Source organism: Metopolophium dirhodum, chromosome 5 (genome assembly GCF_019925205.1).
Source record: "Metopolophium dirhodum isolate CAU chromosome 5, ASM1992520v1, whole genome shotgun sequence".
In the NCBI taxonomy this organism is placed as follows: Eukaryota; Metazoa; Arthropoda; class Insecta; order Hemiptera; family Aphididae; genus Metopolophium; species Metopolophium dirhodum.
This window is the reverse complement of record NC_083564.1, coordinates 1,319,026-1,339,813: the sequence shown is the minus strand read 5'-3', so window position 1 is coordinate 1,339,813 and position 20,788 is coordinate 1,319,026. Positions and strand designations below refer to the sequence as shown.

The 20,788-nt window shown below is 33.0% G+C and overlaps 1 protein-coding gene across 3 annotated transcripts in view; it reads left to right on the top strand.

The window, feature by feature from the left end:
- The window catches only part of LOC132945961 (neuroligin-4, Y-linked-like), a 454,653-nt gene that overhangs the window by 95,589 nt on the left and 338,276 nt on the right, over window positions 1-20,788 (top strand). Inside the window, exon 1 of one of the 3 annotated variants that reach the window (XM_061015806.1) lies at window positions 13,961-14,044. The exons of the other annotated variants lie outside the window; for them this stretch is intronic. The gene's annotated coding sequence lies outside the window, so the exon portion shown is untranslated. Of the gene's footprint in view, window positions 1-13,960; window positions 14,045-20,788 lie in introns of those variants that run through there. 3 annotated transcript variants of the gene reach the window in all.

The following is a 20,788-nucleotide window of genomic DNA, read 5'->3' as shown; positions in this document are numbered from 1 at the left end:
ATTATGTGGGGGGAGGGGGGGTTCTCCGCCGAGTGACGTGTCGTATAGTATATTGTAATGCGGGCCGCGGGGAATATTATCTAATAAAACGATGAAAATAAGCTACAATCATTTTTAGTTAAATTGGCTATAACTCTGTTGATATTGTTAAAAATGATTTGAAAAATACAGCATGCACTCCTTCTTACCGTTACCCATTAGATGATTGTATTTTCAAACTTCATAATTTGCTATGCTTTCTCAAAAAAGTTTTCACGTTTGTTTTGCCTACGTGAGAATTTAAAGCGCTATTTGCTTTTTATACTTAGCGCCGGTTTGTTGGATTATAATAGTTACTACGATATTATGTACAATGACAGGTTACAATATCATCTTTTTATTCACTAAATATATTAGTATCGAATAATGTTTGTAATATTTATTTTAGTAACTAAATAGCTTTTATAGTTTTATCTAAATTCCATATAAAAGAATTCATCAGATTAATGTGTTAAAAAGCTTATAGTTTTAGAGGCTGGAAAAAAACCAAAATATGTGTACACCTACTACAACAATTTTATGGTATATTTACGCTTATGATATATTTATGTGTCATTTACAAAAATCAGAATTATAACTGTAATTTGTTTTACGTAGTTGACCCTCACCAAATAAAACTAACCGTTAACATCACATATATTAGATTGTATTATTGACAATTTGAAAAATGTAATCCAGGCATTTTATACTTTTATATTATATAAAACAGAAATTAAAAATGTGGTGAACAGTCATGGAATGTTTCTACGTAATATTAGTATAGTATCAAAATATAATTATATTCACAAAACCATTTAAACCATAATTAAACTAATTCAAATTTTTCCGATTGTTAAAATATTGTTAGTATATTATACAATTAGTATTGGTTTAAAAAAAATGTACTTATATCGACAAATATTTGTAATTCAGTTAATCAAATATTATATTATATATTATTATTATTCGTTTTACACATTTTTTAAATGATTAGATTCAGTAAGTAATTTTATCTTAAATTGTTTTACAAAAGTTATTGTAGTCGTGGAATTTTTACTTCAATTATTATAATAAAGAGTATATCGTTAACTTGGAATTAATATCAATAAAAACTTAACTTGCAAGGGTATACAAGGATAAACATTCTATACCCTCAATTAAAACACCTCTCAAACTTGCAGATATAATGTTCTCTAATGTTATATATAGTAATACTAAGACCGATAGTAACTTACGATAGCCCAACGAAAAAATTCAAATTCTTCAAAAACTGCACAATGACACGCGAGATTGCCCCACTTTAAACTTGGATAATTAACCAACACAAAAACTTCAAAATTACCCAAGTGCAACCGAAGGAACTCCATAACTAAAATAAATAAATAAAATAAACAACAAAATTGGCGACGAAACATCTAAGCCTAGGCTAAAATCACGCTTACCATAATAAGACATTTCCTAAAAGACTAACTGGGCAACTAACACAGAAGTTATTATTTTGTTTATTCTTGATGTTTATTTATATATTTTATTGTAAATTTTGAACTTCACGAAAACACTGAATAATAATATATTGAAACAATGAATTAATTAAATTAAAAAATATATATTATATTATGTACATTACAATATTATACAATATTATAAACATATTACGCACAATATACATCGCAAAAAATATGGTTACTCAGATACAACGACTCTCTTAGTTTATATAATGGCAATAATCACAGGTGGTAATGACGTCTGTAAAAGTAATATGAAAAACATATTTAAATGAGAACGGTCATCAAAGAATAATACCCTGTGCACCCTATTACGATACTTGTTGTATTTTTAAACATAATAATAACGATAATATTATGCCATTATTATCGAAACAAATACGTTCGATCAAACCAGCGCGAATGGCAGTCCGACGTGCGTGTATATTATTATTATACTAATTCCGCGCCATTATAAAATCATCAGTAATGCGATATCATTTTTGTTTACATGAAAATCGCGTATAAAGCTCATTAGCATTAACCGAATATTATGCTGCTGCTTATAATATATATACAATGTAATACGTAGGCATAATATTATGGGCGTTCGTTCGTATTACACACACGTCGTGTAATGTGCCCAGCAATGAATAGTCGATTTTCCGTGCAAAGGTATACTGCAGTTAGGGTGTAAACAGAGTGATCGCCGACCTACGCACTTGCATTTTTACATTTAATTTTATAAATTCGTTAGAATTATGATTTTTAAAATTGCCCTGTATATTATACTCAAGTGCCTACTATATTTTCGAGTCAACCAAAAAAATTCGACCTAACCTTTTTTACCGACAATATACCATCAAATAGATACATAGTAGGTACATAATAATTATTATAAATTCTACCATATTTTTATTAATTATTATTATTATTTTATTCGAACATCAGCCTCGTCGATCGTCCCGGAGTTGGCGGCGCGATGCGACATATTTTTTTTTATTGTTTTGCGGTATTCGTATAGGAAGTGGTTAAGAAAAAAATACCTCCCGGTTAGGTTAGGTTAGGTTAACCCGATGACTAAGATAAAAAATTCGGTGGCGAAGAATTTATTGTTTTTTATCAATCGTACCTACACGTTCGTCTGATTAATTCACTCCATCGGCGGTGGGTGAGAGAAGTCGGGGAAAGTGCGATGCAAGTAATATTATTGTCAGCCCGGACCGCTGCTGGTAAAGATCGTGTAAATATGCGAGTGAGTAAATTATTGCAATTACAAAATTCTTAGAACAATTGGGGCGGGGGAATGGGACCAAAAATGAACGATTTATTATTACTGCCCCGTACAATATACCTGGCGGGAAGAATGAGAACGAGACGAATAATTTGACGGATAGATAACTGATATCACGATAGTTATAATATAATTATGTATCGATAAAACCCAACGGATGGATGTACGACGAGGGCTGCATTTGTGAAATTATAATTCGCAGGACGTGTCAAAAATTACAAAGGGTCAGAGTCCGATGGCAGCAGCTGACGTGTGTTCGCGAGTGGTGTGTGCGCCGTCGACTCACACTGTCACATTTTGTTACTGTACAATTATATAATAATCATACATCATTATTACTAAATTGTTATTACGAACATTATAATCTTAAAAATGTAATTTTCTTTAATTTACCCGACCTCTAATATCCACCACTGTTGTGACCGTCGCCCGATATAACGCGTGACATTAATTGATGACAACTGTGGTTCGCATCGAGTTCGTACGAAAAATAATAATCCGTTTCGAAGTCGATAAGAGATATATAATATATTTTCTATCTGATAAAAACAATAACACACACTACTAACACTGTCACACTCGTATTGTATTATTATCGTCTTATCCATTGTGCGTCGTCTTAATAACGACTATATATTACTATTATTCATTACGTAGTGTTCGATCAGCCCTTTTCGGGTTTCTGTCGTTCGGCAGGCCAAATCACCGCTGTGTAATATACCGAAAACCGTTCATAGACCGCGGCGGGATACCGATACAGCGAAGTTTCCGGTGGCGTTGTAGGAAACCCTCATTATTTGTCCGGATTTAATTCGATAACGAGACGGTCCTACTACTACTATAATATTCCTTTCAGCCGGCTGAACAAACTGCACCGAAGCAGCAGCGCCATAGTACATAGTAATAATATAATGGTTGTAATCGGCGAGCGAATGGCCCGGAGATAAAAATACGTCACTTTAATAAAACGGCTGTGGAAAAAAAAGGTTCGTCGAAAAAAAAAATAAGCAATTGTGTACTAAAACGGTCGGTCCGTATAACAATGTTGTGCCATGCAATTTATTTTTTATATTCTGTAATAAAATATATTATGTACACACAAAACTATAGAATCGCGTTAATTTTTTAATCATCACGAAATGAAATTGTTTTTAAGAACTTAATTACATTAAGCATAAATCAATAAAAATACGACGCCAGTCACTGATGGGGTTCAAACAAAATTTGAATGTAAAAGAAAACCAAAACAAATTGTCAAACATGACGTTACGGACGAACCGTATGTTTTGTAAAAATTTCAGGGTTTTTTTGGCGTTCAGGGGTTACAATAGACGCGTTTTATAATACAATCAAAATAGTTTTATGTTGAAAACAAATTTTAATTTTCTTCCTGAATATATTGTGATTTAGAAAAATGCTTCGATCATATTATCCGCTGTAGTCAATACTTGATGGTGGTCGATCACTTTTAATGTCTATAATAAGGCTAAGGTAATATTTACATTAGGTATGCTAAATATAGTGATAACGCTATAAATTATGGTAAAAAAATAACCAACCCCTCAAAACCAGAGCCCTCCCCCCTGTTCAAAACCTTAATATGGTCTTGCTAATTATAACAATTCATGGATGGACAGACATACATCGTATGCTGATTAGTTTTGTCACGTTATTGTGTCTACAACATAGGTACCTCATTGGAATAGTTGAGTTCTTGAAATTCATTCGTCGCATTAAGATATCGTAAAATAAGCTTAGTATGCTCTATTTTTTCGATACACGATGAAGTTTATGGTTTATTTCAAGACTTTCTGACGCTACTTAAAAAAAATCGGTCATGGTTATTATAAATTTACATCGTTTGGTTTTCTGTTTAATTTCAAAAGTTTCAAAAGTAATAGTTTGAGCAAAAAAAGTTTATTACTTAAAAGATGTGGTTTTTTCATTGTATTTTATTACACAGTTACAGTTGTATTGCAAAAGTATCGGTTAAATTTGTTATATTTTAATTTTGGTTGTTCGAACGCCAATATCCTATTATTGAGAGATAAAAATATGGTATTGTGACAAAATACAATAAAAATAATATTGATGGTTCAAAAAGTATTAATGCATAATAAGATTAATCCAGATTCCACGTGCGACCAAATCGATAAAATAATATATTTAATTGCGTGACTAATTATTAATATTTGTTATGAAAAATTGTATTGGACTTGATAGAAACGACGACGGCATAGCGTACAATGATATGCGTGTCAGCAAAATGTTTCGTCGTATTTTTCATCTCAAAATTACAGAACAACCATTATAACAATATTATCATAATTAGCGAAAACAATAATATAAAAGGTATGGCGCCGACGCGTGTCTGTCGAACGGGCACTCGTCGATGTGTGACCCACGGCGATTGATGCTGACTCGCTTAATTTTATTATTTAGAAGTTGGACGATAATACGTGTGCACGCGTGTCCGATATACGCTTCTCGAGAGTGTTGATATTATTATACGTTATGGATAATATTATAACCGGTATCGTCATAAATTATTAGCAAAAAAAAAAAAAAGAAAAGAGAAAAAAGCATTCTATGAATTATTGATCATTTTTTTCTGCTTTTCACTCGGTAATTTCTTTATGGAAAAAAAAAAATGTCCGATACACGCATTTTTCCTCTGGCTGTTTAGTGGTCTGCTGCAGTCGCGGATTAATTTTCTCCGCAGCCTTTTTCTCGCTAAGGTGGGTTTTTTCCCCTTCTCGCACTCATTCGCTCGCTCTCGGCTCGGTTAGTTAGGCTCTATGACATTTTACTTGCGGCATGCAATACGTTCACGATAATAATAATAATATAACAACGTACAGGTACACCGCCGCTGCTCATTCTGGCCAATGTTGTTTTGTAATGTTATTAAAACACTTATTATTATAGCAAATCGTAATCATTACGATCCACATAAAAAAATATAAGCTATACCACTGTTTTGACCAACCGATGATTTTTTTTTTTCGAAGATCAAAAGTCATTTCGTTTATTTTATTTTGCGCAGAGTGCGCCGATTCCTGTGCTCGTAAATTATTGGACATAATCGCGGGTTATATTTCCGTCCGAAAGCTGTTAGATAAGAAATGTATGTAATGTACTCGGGTACTTGTTCACAAGCTTTTAACAACAGTTAATTTTTCACGAAATTACAGACACTAGGTATAATAACTCCATTGAAAATTTAAATCTTTATATTCTATTCAACATAAAAGTATGTGTCATCCGCACTCAATTAATAACAAAACGTATCAAACTGTTCAAGTCGAGATGTACGATATGCCAAATTTTAAATCAGTTTAATAATACTATTTTAATTATCTGTAATCTTAGTAATAATGAATAATTTACTAAATACTTAGAAAAAAAGTCATATTCTGTGTATACCTATCTATAATTGTTTTAAAATATTTTAGTTAACTATTGGGTACCCAATATCAAGACCTAGAACGAAGTCTTAAATCATAATATGATATTGTTTTTCGTAAATGGACAATCGAGATCGCTGTCTTACTGCAGTGTGAATTGTAACTTACGCGCCTTTGGGTCCCCAGAGGGCAGAATACACGTGTTGGACATCGTGATATATACGTCCAACATTTTCCAACACGCTATTTTAAGATAATAAAATCATTTTCTCAGACATCCACTCACTCACTCACCCACTCACTAGCCCACGTGTTCTGAATATTTCTATGTAATTTTATTTGATAGGTAGGCGATTGTTAGCGTCAACGGTGATCAAACGCCTAGTCCGAGTCATAGGCAAAAATAGCGTTTGAAATTTGGGGTGGGGGAGCTAAATCCCTAATTTAATAATAATGAATTAGCTTAAGACGACATTTAGTAAATTCTTGGGGGGCATAGCACCTAAATCCCCCCCTCCTATTTGCACCCTTGAGTCTAACACTATTACGGGTAGAAACAACAGTTTTGGTGGTTTTGATCTCAAAGACGTTTGACAGAGTGTAGTTGTAGTTGCATCCATAGTTTGTGGCATTTGGGTACGATGTGGTTGTCTTTAATAGCACCCTGTGTGCTGCTGATAGTCTTTAGTTATAATACTGAGGTTAATACAATATCAACTAACATTGATTGTTGAAACTATTACTATTGATCTAGTAACTACCCAAAAACGTCAATAGATTTTAACATTTTCATTTCTTATTTTTACTTTGTGATATACTTTTCTTAGAAAAAAGAATACAAAACACGAACATTTTTTATTTTGAAAGAATATTAAATTCTAAGAATAATGGTATAGGTTTAACGTTTCTACTAACATTATTCAATGAGTTATGAGGAATTGAAAAAAGACGCTTGACGTCATTGGGCGGGGCTCTCGGTAATTGCTTATCTTATGCTCGTAAATGTTACTCTCTTCACACAGTAATTTACCTACCTTTGAAGTATGTTTTCTAATTTTTGTTGACGTATCTGGAGTGTTTTTAAGTACTAAAAACGTTAGTGAAACTAGAATTTTTCTAAAGTGTTTAGTATTTTTGAAATATTTAAAATGTGTGTCAAAATTAATTTACTAGCTGCACCGTTGTAACTAAAATTAATTATGAACATACAAAAAATATCGTTTTTAGTATTTTTAGTATTAAAAAAAAACCAAACTTTATATTTAAAATCTATTAATTATATCGTCATTAGCACAACAAATCACATATTTTTACATAAATCAAACATCAAAAATAAAATGTTCTGATTGGTAAATCATTGTGTAAAGCGAGAAACTTTGACATGAGTGAGATAGACGATTATGCCGAGCCCGACTCAATGACGGCACGCGTTTATTCTAGAAAATATCCCAATATTATATCCTTGAATAATTTATTTATTTTTTTTTGATTGGGTTTTGTTAAATTCATTTTTAGTAGGTAGTTGCGACTTCAATGGTTTAGCATTTAATAATACTGTGAAGAACATATTTTATGCTTTGTGCTCCTTCAATTTGAAAGATATTTGTGTATTATAATATAATTATTGATTATATAGCGTGTAGTAATTTATAGTGCTACAACAAGAGTTGGTATACGTTTGTGTTTGTTTGATTATTATTATTATCGTGAGGTGTATTGCTCACCGCGGTAGTGTACGAGAAGACGGCGGGGTGGAACAGATCAGCCAGTGGTGCTCGCGAATTTCACTCGACCGTCACAGACTTATACCTATAGACATGACGAGGACTTGTTCAAAGGAAAAACACGAATTCCTCATGAGCGCACACGATCGTATGTAGGTATAGGTACGCGTCGGATGTTTAAATGCACAGCGCGCAAACCGAATCGTGAGCAGGTACACGACGATATTATAGTACATCCAATGTCGAGAAAACATTTTCGCGAGCACGCAAAAGTTTTTACGACACACGGTCGTAATAATAAGTCTGCACGGTGATTATTCATCAAACGTCGTACGTGTGGCTCGTTTGCAACGTAAATAGTAAAAATATAGTAAACTTGCCCAGTTGCACCGTATACAAGAGAGTCGTGTAGTGCGCTGTTTGCGACCATTTATATAATAATAATACGTAATACCATTAATACCGTCGTCGTCGTCGCCGTCGTCGTGCTGCACGTATACACCGTCCGTACGACTTGGTGACTTATACCACCGACCACACAACTATGTCGTACAACGTTTCTGGCCATCCGAATCATCCGATCAATAGTGAAATTTTCTTATACGTCAAATATCAGGCTGCATACTAGTTGCATCCCAAAGATAAAAGACGAATTCCTCATGAGCGCACACGATCGTGTGTAGGTATAGGTACGCGTCGGATGTTTAAATGCACAGCGCGCAAACCGAATCGTGAGCAGGTACACGACGATATAGTACATCAAATGTCGAGAAAACATTTTCGCGAGCACGCAAAACTTTTTACGACACACGGTCGTAATAATATGTGTGCACGGTGGTTATTCATCAAACGACGTACGTCCGAACAATATACCTTTGTCGGTCGTTGAAAACAATAAGCGCCAGAGCTTCGTCTGCTGTTGTACCTATATCGATAATAATTGAATAGGTGGGTAGTTAGATATCCAGTTTGAATAATAATATTACCCCATTCTCGGCTGAGATCATTGAGGAGTATAAGACGTGTATATTTTCGTATAGTTTTGATGTACAACTTAAACACTAAAGCGCGATTGAAAAATATTATTTATTATTCCATTTCGAGATGTAATTGAAGCAAAAGCTTTTATGTGCAGGCACATCACGACCATAACGGGATAAAAATCAAAACAAAAAACATTTGGAAGTTGTGTGATTAGCTGTGTATTTATAAACAAGGTTATAATTTTTTATTTTTTATCATTTTATAGAGGCTATTATACAGTATAAAATCGTAATTATTCCTTTACATTTTCCCCCAACCCTACACACATCAAACCATAAATACGCCACTAAGTGTGCCTATAATCATTTCAACTAATATATTTTACATACTTTTAACATACTCGTGTACCAAAGAATGGTTAAAATAAATTACTAAATGGTCTTCACCGGATAATGCAAGTACATTTTTATTTTAAAAATAATAGCTATCAATGTTCTCTACAATATGTGTAAATTAAACATTGGGTCATAAACTCATACACCAATAAAACCTTACATTATTTTGTAGTTTAAACTATATAGGTACTAAAATAGCAATAAAAACTCTGGACAATAATAATTATAACGATTATAATATTAAATTGTGTTAATTGAAAAAAATCATTATTTTCCGTTTTGAGTCAGAAAATAATATTATAATACAAAATATTATAAAAGTTTAAAACCATTAAAACACTTATTTTTTTTTAGAATTTATACCATTAAGGTACTGAAATAGCTACTATAACCCTGGAGAATAATTATAATTGTTAAAATAATTGTGTTCATTGAAAAAAATAATTATTTTTCGGTTTGAGAAAGAAAATAAAATATAATAAAAATTATATAATTATAGTATAGTGTAAATATTATATTAAATTAAGTAAACTATATGTGTAACACAACAAGTGAAAGGATTAATTATTGTACGTTTATGACTTGTAATTTCATTAGTTGTACCGCAACAACAAACCAATATTATTCGATATAATTTTTTTTTCGAATCCACATAGTCTTCACTATGTCCGATTCCGGAAGAATATATTAAATTCTTAAATGACTCAAGCTATCATACGTATATAGTATATACCAATATAATATATTTTATTTATGTTGAAGTTATAACTTATACATTTTTGGGAATAATGTTTTAGTTTGGTATTACGCTCCTAAATATTATTTAAGACTAACGATTCTTTGGTCTTCTTTTTTTTCAATTTAAAAAAACAAAGTAGTTGAGCGATTAAGAATCTAAAGGTAATCGCTGTAGTATTTTAGTAGAATAATTTTTATATATATTATGTAAATACGGTATACAATATCGGGAAAACTTAATCATTTTCAGTTTGAAGTTTATATAAGCCCACTGCTTGACTATATTACTTTTAAATGTATTCAAACTTTAATGGGTATATTTTACAGTAATTCCCATAAACTAATTTGATTAGTTTTATTGTCTGAACTACAGTTAATTTTTTACCGTCCAACTTAAGGACCGGATGTGAGCAAAAACGATTTTATGTCTTTCGTGAACTTGTAATTAAAATGCGTTTCCGGTCGAAAACATTTGTGTAGTTTCTTTTTCTCATTTAAAATATTTCTTCGCTCGTGTTATATATTATAATAAGAACGTTTCGTATTTTAATTTTGAAATGTACTCTTCGTTGCACGTAATATTGGTCACTGAACATTGGTACTATTTTCCATTGTTCTGTGGTAAATATTTTAGTCCGTGTGTCGAAATTGACAAAAACAAACATTTTTGCTATTTTGATATCTAAACTAGGATAATAGAAACCTAATTATAATTTATTTTGAATAGTGTTCATAAACGCGTTTTGAGTTATCGTCACGGTCATAGAACACAATTGATAATTTCAATAAATTAATCATTAAAGCCTTTGTTGTAGTTACTGGATCACAATACTTATAGTACCTATATAGTTTAGAATGTGACTGGAATTCGTATACCGTTATTTGAAAATGTCTCTCTTTTACTGCGTCAGTTATTATAATATTCGAGTTCATGGATTTTGGAACTGAATTAATTTAAGTTTCTTGTCCGCACTGTATGCAGTATAAAATAGATCAGTAGGTAGTGACAATAGTTTTTATAACCTTGTTAAATTGCTTACGGTAGCAATAATATATAAACAATATTTATTCAAATATATATTATTGTAATCATTCATTCTAGTTGGAACTCGTGTGTACTGAATAAAATATAATTATTATCATAATAATATTATATAATAATACGTATTATTGAACCAAAAGATCACTAAAATAAAAACAAAATAATTTTACTAGGAATATAATTTCACGATGGTCTTCTCTCGACTTAGACTATATACGGCGTAAATGGTTTTATTTTTTTTTCTTTGTATTTATTCTGCAAGTAAGGCACTGAACACGATTTGTTTGATAACTTTGTATTCGTAAAATGTTTACCGTATGAAGAGTAGTAAAATTGTTTACAAAAATTATTTTACATCCATAGCCATGATAACAATAAAAAAAAATAAGATCAAAATAATTTTACTTGCATAATATCATCATTATTTACATCCACCGTTTATTCTATTTATACTCGAGATATTTATTTGGCGAATCCTAATCTCTGAGTAATTTAATATCATAAATCGTACTCGTATATAAGTGTTATCGGGTCCATTACTGCTCAGATATTATATGATATATTATATCGACGGGTTTTATTCGAAATTAATGTGAAAATTGCACCGCGTTCGGACCACTCCTATATTTTATCCCAAAACATTTTATATATAATATACTATATTATAGGTGTACGTATAATGTGAATGTACGATATTACACCGTCCCTTGCTAGGAGACGTGTAGTGTGGTCCCGCAAGTGAAGATATTTCATTTTTATGTACCCCTTTAATGTCCGATTCTAGAATTAGATCAAACGCTCTATTATAAACGCCACGAGATCGCGATCAAAAGTCATACAAGAAAAACATTTCTGCTCCCGGCGACCAATCCCCGGTGCAGTTTTCCTGATTTATCTGGTTGAGGATTTCCAATTTTCCTAGTTCTTATTATAATATAACATATACGTAGGTGAGATATACATAAAGATACATCGATAAAGTAGCAATACTACAGTTGTGCCGGTGCGCGAAGGCTAGTTTTGCTATACCCGACTCGCGGTCTACCACCTGTACCGTGAAACTTCGCCCCAAGAACAATACAATTAGACATAATCATAATAATATATAATTATTCAAATCGAAAGGAAGATGTCATTATGAACCGACTCAGAATTGGTCACACGAGAGCTACTCATGGGTACCTAATGGAAAAGACCGAACCACCTATATGCCGCTCTTGCAACACTTCCTTTACAATAAAACACATCCTCATCCACTGCCAAATATTCACGGAAGCTAGAAAAGAATGCAAAATACCAGATAATCTGTATGAAGCCATCGGATCCTATGCTGACACACAAAAAATTATCACTTTTTTTAAAAAAAAATTGAAGTGTACAACTTAATTTAACCTATCATTTTTTGTCAAATAATCATATTGTAAGCTAATAACCATGATGTTGATGCTGTAACAATAAAAAAAAAAATATATATATATAATAATTACGGCAAAAGTAAAAGAAATGTACATACACCTGCCGCCGCCGCCGCAAACACTTAAATACGTTTGCTGGTTTGTAGATCCGGTGGTATAATAACAATATTAATAATTATTATTATTATATAATAATATGTTATTACGACGTTATTGTTATCGTTGCGTTTCGAGCCGTCATATATTATTATTATTACTACTATTGTGTTTTCCCCGTTTATAATGGCATTATTTAACCATCACGGTTGAGCAGCTGACATCGAGTTAGTCGGACAAACGTTTTTTTATTTGTGCCAAAAAATACGTGAAAAAAAAACCTTACAATGATATTACACGGCACTGAGCTTCGCCTTTGGCTACCCGTTTTATGATATTTATAATAATTCTCCTTACCCGTCCGCCACCGCCACGCCAATGCCATTGTTGACACGGGCGTACCTATTTTGCCTACACGGAGCGCCGTCGTGCAACACTTGCCGAGGTCAGTGGTTGTTGTAGCTGTTGTAACTGTATGCATATTATTATTATTATTATTATTACTATTATTACAGTAAGTATAATGATAATATTGTCATAACCCAACAACGACCTCGCACGCCATTCCGTGGCGGCTCTAAACAAACGTTGTCGTCGCGTCATTATCATGTATATTATTATTATAATATTCTCATACACCTAACAATATATTTCTGCGATATATTTATATATATATGGATATCATTTACATACTGCGCCGTTTTTATGTCTGCGTCCGATGACTTTATTCAATTTGGTTCACGATAATATTTTACAGTCGGTGGCCTGTATAATCGAATCGCGCCGATGACGGCATGCTCTCAAATCGAATCAACGGGGACGAGGTGTTATTATTTATAGGTAGGAGTGTGCCTGCGCGGGGGGGATATTAATTTCAGTACCTAACGCAAAAAAATATAAAATATTATTTTAACACATAATAATAATAATATGTAGTGTGATAATAATATGTGAATCTACGACGACAGCGAGTCGAAATACTATCGCCGACGGATTACGACACTTAAAATAAATAGCGACTCTTTCCTATAATTATAGTCAATAAATTCACGCATTATTTGTTATAGGTTTTCATTATGATTACTATATAGTCCTAGTCGATATTATCGTTAAATCCGTTTTGTTTTATGCGTTTATTTCCCGATATTGATTCCAACAGAATGGATGTTGACACAGTATAAACGTTATAAAGTATTTATTCTCTAGTATCGCGGCGGTGTGTGAGTGTGAAGCCTGTGGTGAATTTCGATTGGATTTTATTTTTTGTTCAATAAATAAATTATCCACTTGATAAACATAACCGAAAATAAACACAACCGATATGTATGTTTAAGGGTATACACTCGAAGTTTGACACGGGCGAAAAAAAATTACACGCAACGGCGTCGACGATTGGAGGAAAAATATTGAAAAAAAAAGTTTCACGTCAGAGAATGGAAGAGAGAAAGTAAACTATTGTTTTTCTTTGAGATTTTTAATTCATTTTTTACAGCATACTAGTAAGTGCAGCGAGTGTGTGTTAAATATTTAACCAAGACATTTAATTTTACCATCGATTGTTAATATCATTTTAGTATCGTACTTGTACCTCTGAACAAAGCTGAATGGTGGAGAGCATACTATAATGAATACCTCATAGTCCATAATATAAAATTATTTTTCGACCTATAATTTCAGTAGTTAATGCATAATATTTTTGTAATTTTTATTTTGGACATCGATTGGGAATTATTATCAATTGAAAAGCACATACACAAAAATAATGTGATCCCAACAGTTAACGGAATGCATGTAAAATATATTATAATATTTTCAAACGAGTTAAAAAAAAAAGATCAAAGAACTTCTTTATTAAATTTCATTATTTACCAAGATATTATATAATTGGGTGGATAATATATAAAATATTACATATTATAGGTAACAATAATAAAATATTATAGGGGGTGGAGTGGCTGAGCGGACTAAGGCGTCGGTTGTGACACGCGCCGTCGCTGGTTTGAACTCGGCCACGGGTGGCATTTTTCTTTGGGCGGTCACTGTGTCCAGAGAGAGAGGCTTCCATCCCCCACCCAGGCATGGCAGATACCTACAGGTGCCTACTTAAAAATTCTACCAAAACAAACACACACGTGTTCAAAACCTACAGTACCCTCCCCTACAGTTCCACAAGCTAATGACCTCAGTTGTCAAACCCTCACCCCCCCCCCCCCAAAAAAAACAAATTATATCAATTGACAATAATATTATTGTTTAAATTTCGTTTTGAACCTCAAAATGAATTGATTTTGTCGTCTACAGATAATATGGTAACTATTATAATTTTTAATTATCGTATTGAACCGTTGTAACTCTTCTGTGGTAGATACTTAATATTTTTTTTTTCAATGAAAATGTCTTATTTTGTTCATATAACTATTTATATACCAAGTGATAACATTCGGCTAGATAATCATTTCGTTCGTGAGTGACTACAGCTGATATTAATTCCTTCACACTGTATATAATACGCGATGGATTTAGGTTAAATACACTTGTCAAGATCTATATTGATAGATGTATTCGTCACTGACGAAGGATCCATTTAACGTAATTTGATGTTTCTAATTAACACTGCACCTATATATGCTACTATAACGACGGACCATATCAAATATCGGACCAGTAATAACGTACAAGATAGATATAATCTTTCCTTTTCAAAACATCCATGGCTATGATGATAAGGATCTGGTTAACGTAAACGGATGCTTCGAAATCACATGCATATTATCAGTAATTAGGCTAGTATGTCCTTTCAAACGAATCTATTTCGAAAATGAAAATCACACACGCAAACGTAGAAATATACATAATCACGAAACCCGTTGTAGTGACTGGACGGTATATACATTATATTACTTATTTAAAATTTCCGTAGAGTGAAACATTAATAATAATTATTGTAACGTCGCACGACGAATCAAAAAAATGATATGATTTTAACTGAAAAATATTATAATCTAAAATTTAGAAAAATAAATTAATGTACGCACATTCAGAAACGTCAGATAATGGTTATATGTTAAATAAATTGCTATCATTAAATATGATAGCTAATGCTTAGCAATTTCTGAGAGAAAAAAAATATTATCTTAGCACTAAAACATCATATTATATTATTTTATCTATACAGCGCAGATCCTAATTTATTTAATAATATTATAAACGAACAACTAACAAAGCTCTAAGGCATGCGTAAACGTTACGCCATGAGACAATTTTGAATAAACATTAAGATAATAATGGTCTATCATATTATATATAAATCCATTTACTTGATTATATTCAGGAAAAAAAAATAAAAAGCTTAAAAACTAAATTGTAAGACTGACAGGCTGTAAAAAAAAACAGAAATGATAATATTTCTTATAAATTTTGTAAAAATATCTTAATCAAAAAAATTATTATATATTTTGGAATGTGTCGTAAAATAAAAATATAAAGTACGACAAATTTGTTGAAATGCGTATTATTTATTTAACGGTCAAGCTCATTGGATATTGGACCATTACAAGGTGACGGCGAACGTGAAGGATAACATTTTAATAAGAAATATAAATTGCTAAAGTATAGATAAGTAATCGAATTATGCTAAATCACTAAAAAAAACGAATTTCCAAAATATGCAAAATGACGATTGTTCAATGTTCAGAGCTCCTACACAAACAACCGGTGTTAAGGACAACGACCCCTCCTCACCCTACTATCCGGCTGCGACCAGTTTCCATGGTCGTTGCACGTGTACGGTCAGTCGAGTTACGATACCTATTGCTCGTGCGAATACGACAGTCCGTTTTCCCATTACCTTAAGTGTTTCTTTCGCATACTACACGGGCTGAACCTTTATGTGGTAGTTTGTTCACCATCACCTCAACCACCCACCGTTACACTGTCACCTACAGTCAACCATTCACCATCACCGTCAACCTTCAACGTCCAACCATTCACCGTCAGCGTCAAGCAACAGGAAATTACCATATTTTACGCTGTCGCCTATACGGTTTCCATATACCTATATTATTATTGTTTATTATTTAATGTCATATGGTGAATTTTAGTTAAAATATACCCGTTTTCAGCTGGCCAGCACCTGTTGTGCCCATTCCCATAATATATTATTGTTAGATTTGTATGAAAAATAGTAGGCCGGAACCCCGGCAATTACACAACAGATCGTGTTTATTTATTATACACTTAAGTACCTGTCAAAAAGAATTTATTACGCAGTCCATTCAAAACCGTCTTATCCGACAACGATCGAAAGTAATTATTATTCACACTAATTAATTTAGACAAATAATTAGATGTCAGTGAGTTGTGGCGAGTCGAGAATCGGCTGGACGAATCGTTATTTAAGCGGGGTGACGATCGTTGGCGTTTATAATATTCGTAAGGAACGTATATAATATTACTGCCTCAAGAAATAACTTCTTTCCTACGCACACATCGTAATACCACATTTCTATGTCTTAAAACGTCTATCTACCTATGTCAATTATATATTTTATGCATCCTGTAAATCGAAATACCACGCGGTCGTCCGTAGAAATGAACGGTCAGTACTAAATTGATTAAGACACGAATTCTCGTCGGATTTAAAGATTCCATTTAACGGTATTTTTGTGAACCATATTATATAAAAATATTTTCATGGTTTGGTTGACGTTTAGCTGTATCCCCTATAAACTATATTATTGCAGTAGTATTTTTGTATTATTTGAATATGATATTATCATGTCAGCCTATATATTTTACAGCGCATTGTTTGGACGCGTGTTCGCCGCAGATATTAATAATGAACGTTTGGTCGTGTCAATCTAAGTCGGCCATATTATACATACATGCATACATAGTACAATTTATACCTACTTATAATATGCATGCATTTTACATATACATTCATACATACGTAATACACCACGTCATGTGCATATAATATGTATACATTTGTTGTTCGATTGTTGAATTCGTATTGAATCTCGCATCGCGATGACGACAGAGTTCAGTGTAACGCACTTAACATACCGGCTCGTGATTAAAGGCTGCACACGATTGACAGAGACTATCGTCGGAGTATGATGACGATGATGATATTATGTTGTGTGTGCCCTTTCCCACGGTCAACTGCATATTACAGTGATCAACTGCAGCAGCATAATATTATAATATTATTATTGCCGAAATAGCCACGCGATAACTAATAACGCGAAGATTCTTAACCGGTGGTCCTAAGGGGTCCGTAGACGATTACTCGGGGGTCCACGGAGTGGCTGAGAGTTTTTTTTTTTAAATAACCCAAAATTGAACAAATTCAGAAAATGAATGTTTATATTGTAAATTTGTATTGTAAATGTTACATGTATGTTAAATTTTAATACTTTCATAAACTCGAGTGGTCGTTAAATTTCGATGAAACGTCCGACGACGTACGCTCCGTATTCCATCACTCGAAATACAGCACCGGTCATTATTGGGCGTTTAAATTATATCAAACTTAAAATGATAAAAATAAAAAAAATGTGCAGTTTCTTTTGGTGGGGGGGGGGGGGGGGAGGAGTGAGAGCCCTTGGTTATGTTTTATACTTTAAAGAGGTCCACGACCCGGAAAAGGTCAATAATATGTAATGACGTGTGGCTCTTTGGACCGCGTGAAATGTCATCGATTTGTTCGTTCCGGCATTAGTTCGGAAAAGCGGCCGGTAATAATCTTTTGCTATCGAAGCGCGTTTGCCATTACATAATAATAATAAAATCGCAATACCAGCGGTAAATCCACGAGTGTGGTATATGGTTCGAATGGTATATGCCAGTTCGCCTAAACCTATCGTTCCCCGCTGCTGTCATGCTGTCTCTTGCTCTGTCTCGTCTCCTCTCGGGCACCACACACTAGCTGTAACCGTTTCGTTCCCGCCGCCGCACCAGGAATTTAATATCAAAGTTTTTGTGTCGTCATGGGCGCGCGATGGGTATTAAAATTAATCGACAAAAAGCAAGTGTTGTACGTGTGCACACGAAAATAACATATCGCTCACAGGCAAACGCACACACACACACACACAACTACACTTGTGTATTTTATTATATATAAAATACGAACGAATGTGTACTTTTGTGAATTTATATTAAAACGTCGTCTCCGCCGTTGTCTTTTCTCCCTATATTTATAGAGGACAAGAGACGGTGCCGTCGTCGCACTGTAACTCGCTTCAGAGGATTAACGCGCAGACTTTAAAAACTTTTACTAATCCCTTTTGGCAACGCGAGTCTTAATAAAATAATAATATGACATAGTGTATAATACCCTACCGTTATTATGTGTAACGAAATAATGTTCGCGCACTGCAATATATTTCGACTCGTTAGCTCACTGGAATGATAATATTTCAATCACGGTCGGCGTATTTCATACGTGTAGATATCATTATTATCATTATTATTATGCTCAAATACGTACACTGCAACTGATAATGTGCGTTTGCGAATGTCTTACGATGTGACGTCACACTTACGGTAACATAATATTATTAGGCTTATTATTTGTTCTCTTCTGCGCCTTGAAGAAAATTAAAACAATTATTTCGTTTATGAAGAACTTCGACTACTGTTGACTACGCGTGTCGTATCACAGTATATTCGTACGTCAATGTTTGATTACGCTTTTGCCTTTCGAGTGCGTAAATCAATACTTTACAATAATAATAATATTAATATTATATTATTACTCGTTATTCACTTATAGAATACCTTTTATGTCGTCTATGACTCTAAACTAAAAATCGTCCGTTATACGGCCCTGCGCAACTTCTGCAGTTCCGCGTAGACATTGTGGTGCACAATGCAATTTGATCCTATTGGACCTAACCTAAAGGACTAGTTTTAGCTCTGTTGTAGACAAAGCGTCTTTTACCGACCCCGCAGTATTAAATATTGTAATTTATTTTCCTTTCATCGTCCGATTTAATGCAATAATATTATAGGCTGTGTCTCATAATATAAGTCGAGTGACTCCATCGCGGATCGTGGTGACCGATTTTCATCCGGTTCGGTCGGACCGAATCCCTCGACTAAATAGGTTTCCGTCGAATTACGACTTCTACTGCTTTCGTTTCTTGCGGTCGGTCGCTATACCGTGGTAATTACTTTACCACGTTAACCTTGGCGAAATTCGAGTTTGCTGGTTGTTGAAATAATAAAGCGAACGTCCCGAAAGCCCGGCACTCCTTGTAACCACACCAATTGCTGTCGCCCGAGGTCATTATTTTTTACACGGGACAGAGTACACATAATTCAGTCAAATCTCTATTTTCGAACGAACTTGACGGTTTTTTGAAACAATTAATATTCGTTATATTGTAAACATCCTGTCAAAAACAATTAATTTTTTTTCACTCGTAACTGTACGAACTGTACGCAAAGAAGATGCTGTATTGCAATAATAACGTACTATTATTATAATATTGTTTGGTATTAAATAATATCAACAATAGCAATATGTAACTGTGTAAATGTGCATATTATCATAGTAGTTGTAGTGTGCAATAAATTGTAAAAATAAAAGTTACCGATATATACCGACCTACTTTATAATAGTAACTATAGTTGGAAATGTATTTAAGAATTTTTAAATTTATTGTAGAACGATTATAATATAAATAGAAATTCGATGAACAGAAACTTTTTTTTAACATGAATATGTTTTTGGGATGGGTCACAGATATTTTGTTTTCTGAAAAGAAACTAGACGTTTTCGTTGTCATGGTTACTTATAAACGAATACCATATTCTTGATTCATAGCTTTTCCTTGTATAGACGAAAAACTATGAATCATATATATGATTTTGTTAATAAGTAACCATGACAGCGAAAATCTTACCTGAAGTCAGTAGAAAAATCAAAATACCGGCACCCGGCCCAAAAACATATTTATGCTAAAAAAAAAGTGTCTATTCATCGAATTTATTTTATATTATAATCGTTCTAAATTAATTTAAAAATTCTTAAATACATTTTAAACTACAGTTATTAATCGAATAGGTTGGTATGCATAGGTAACATTTATCTTTACAATTTGTTGCCGAGTACAACTATCAATAATGCAAAACCATATTTATGTTCAAATGCATTTTATTAATATATTGTTAAGATGAT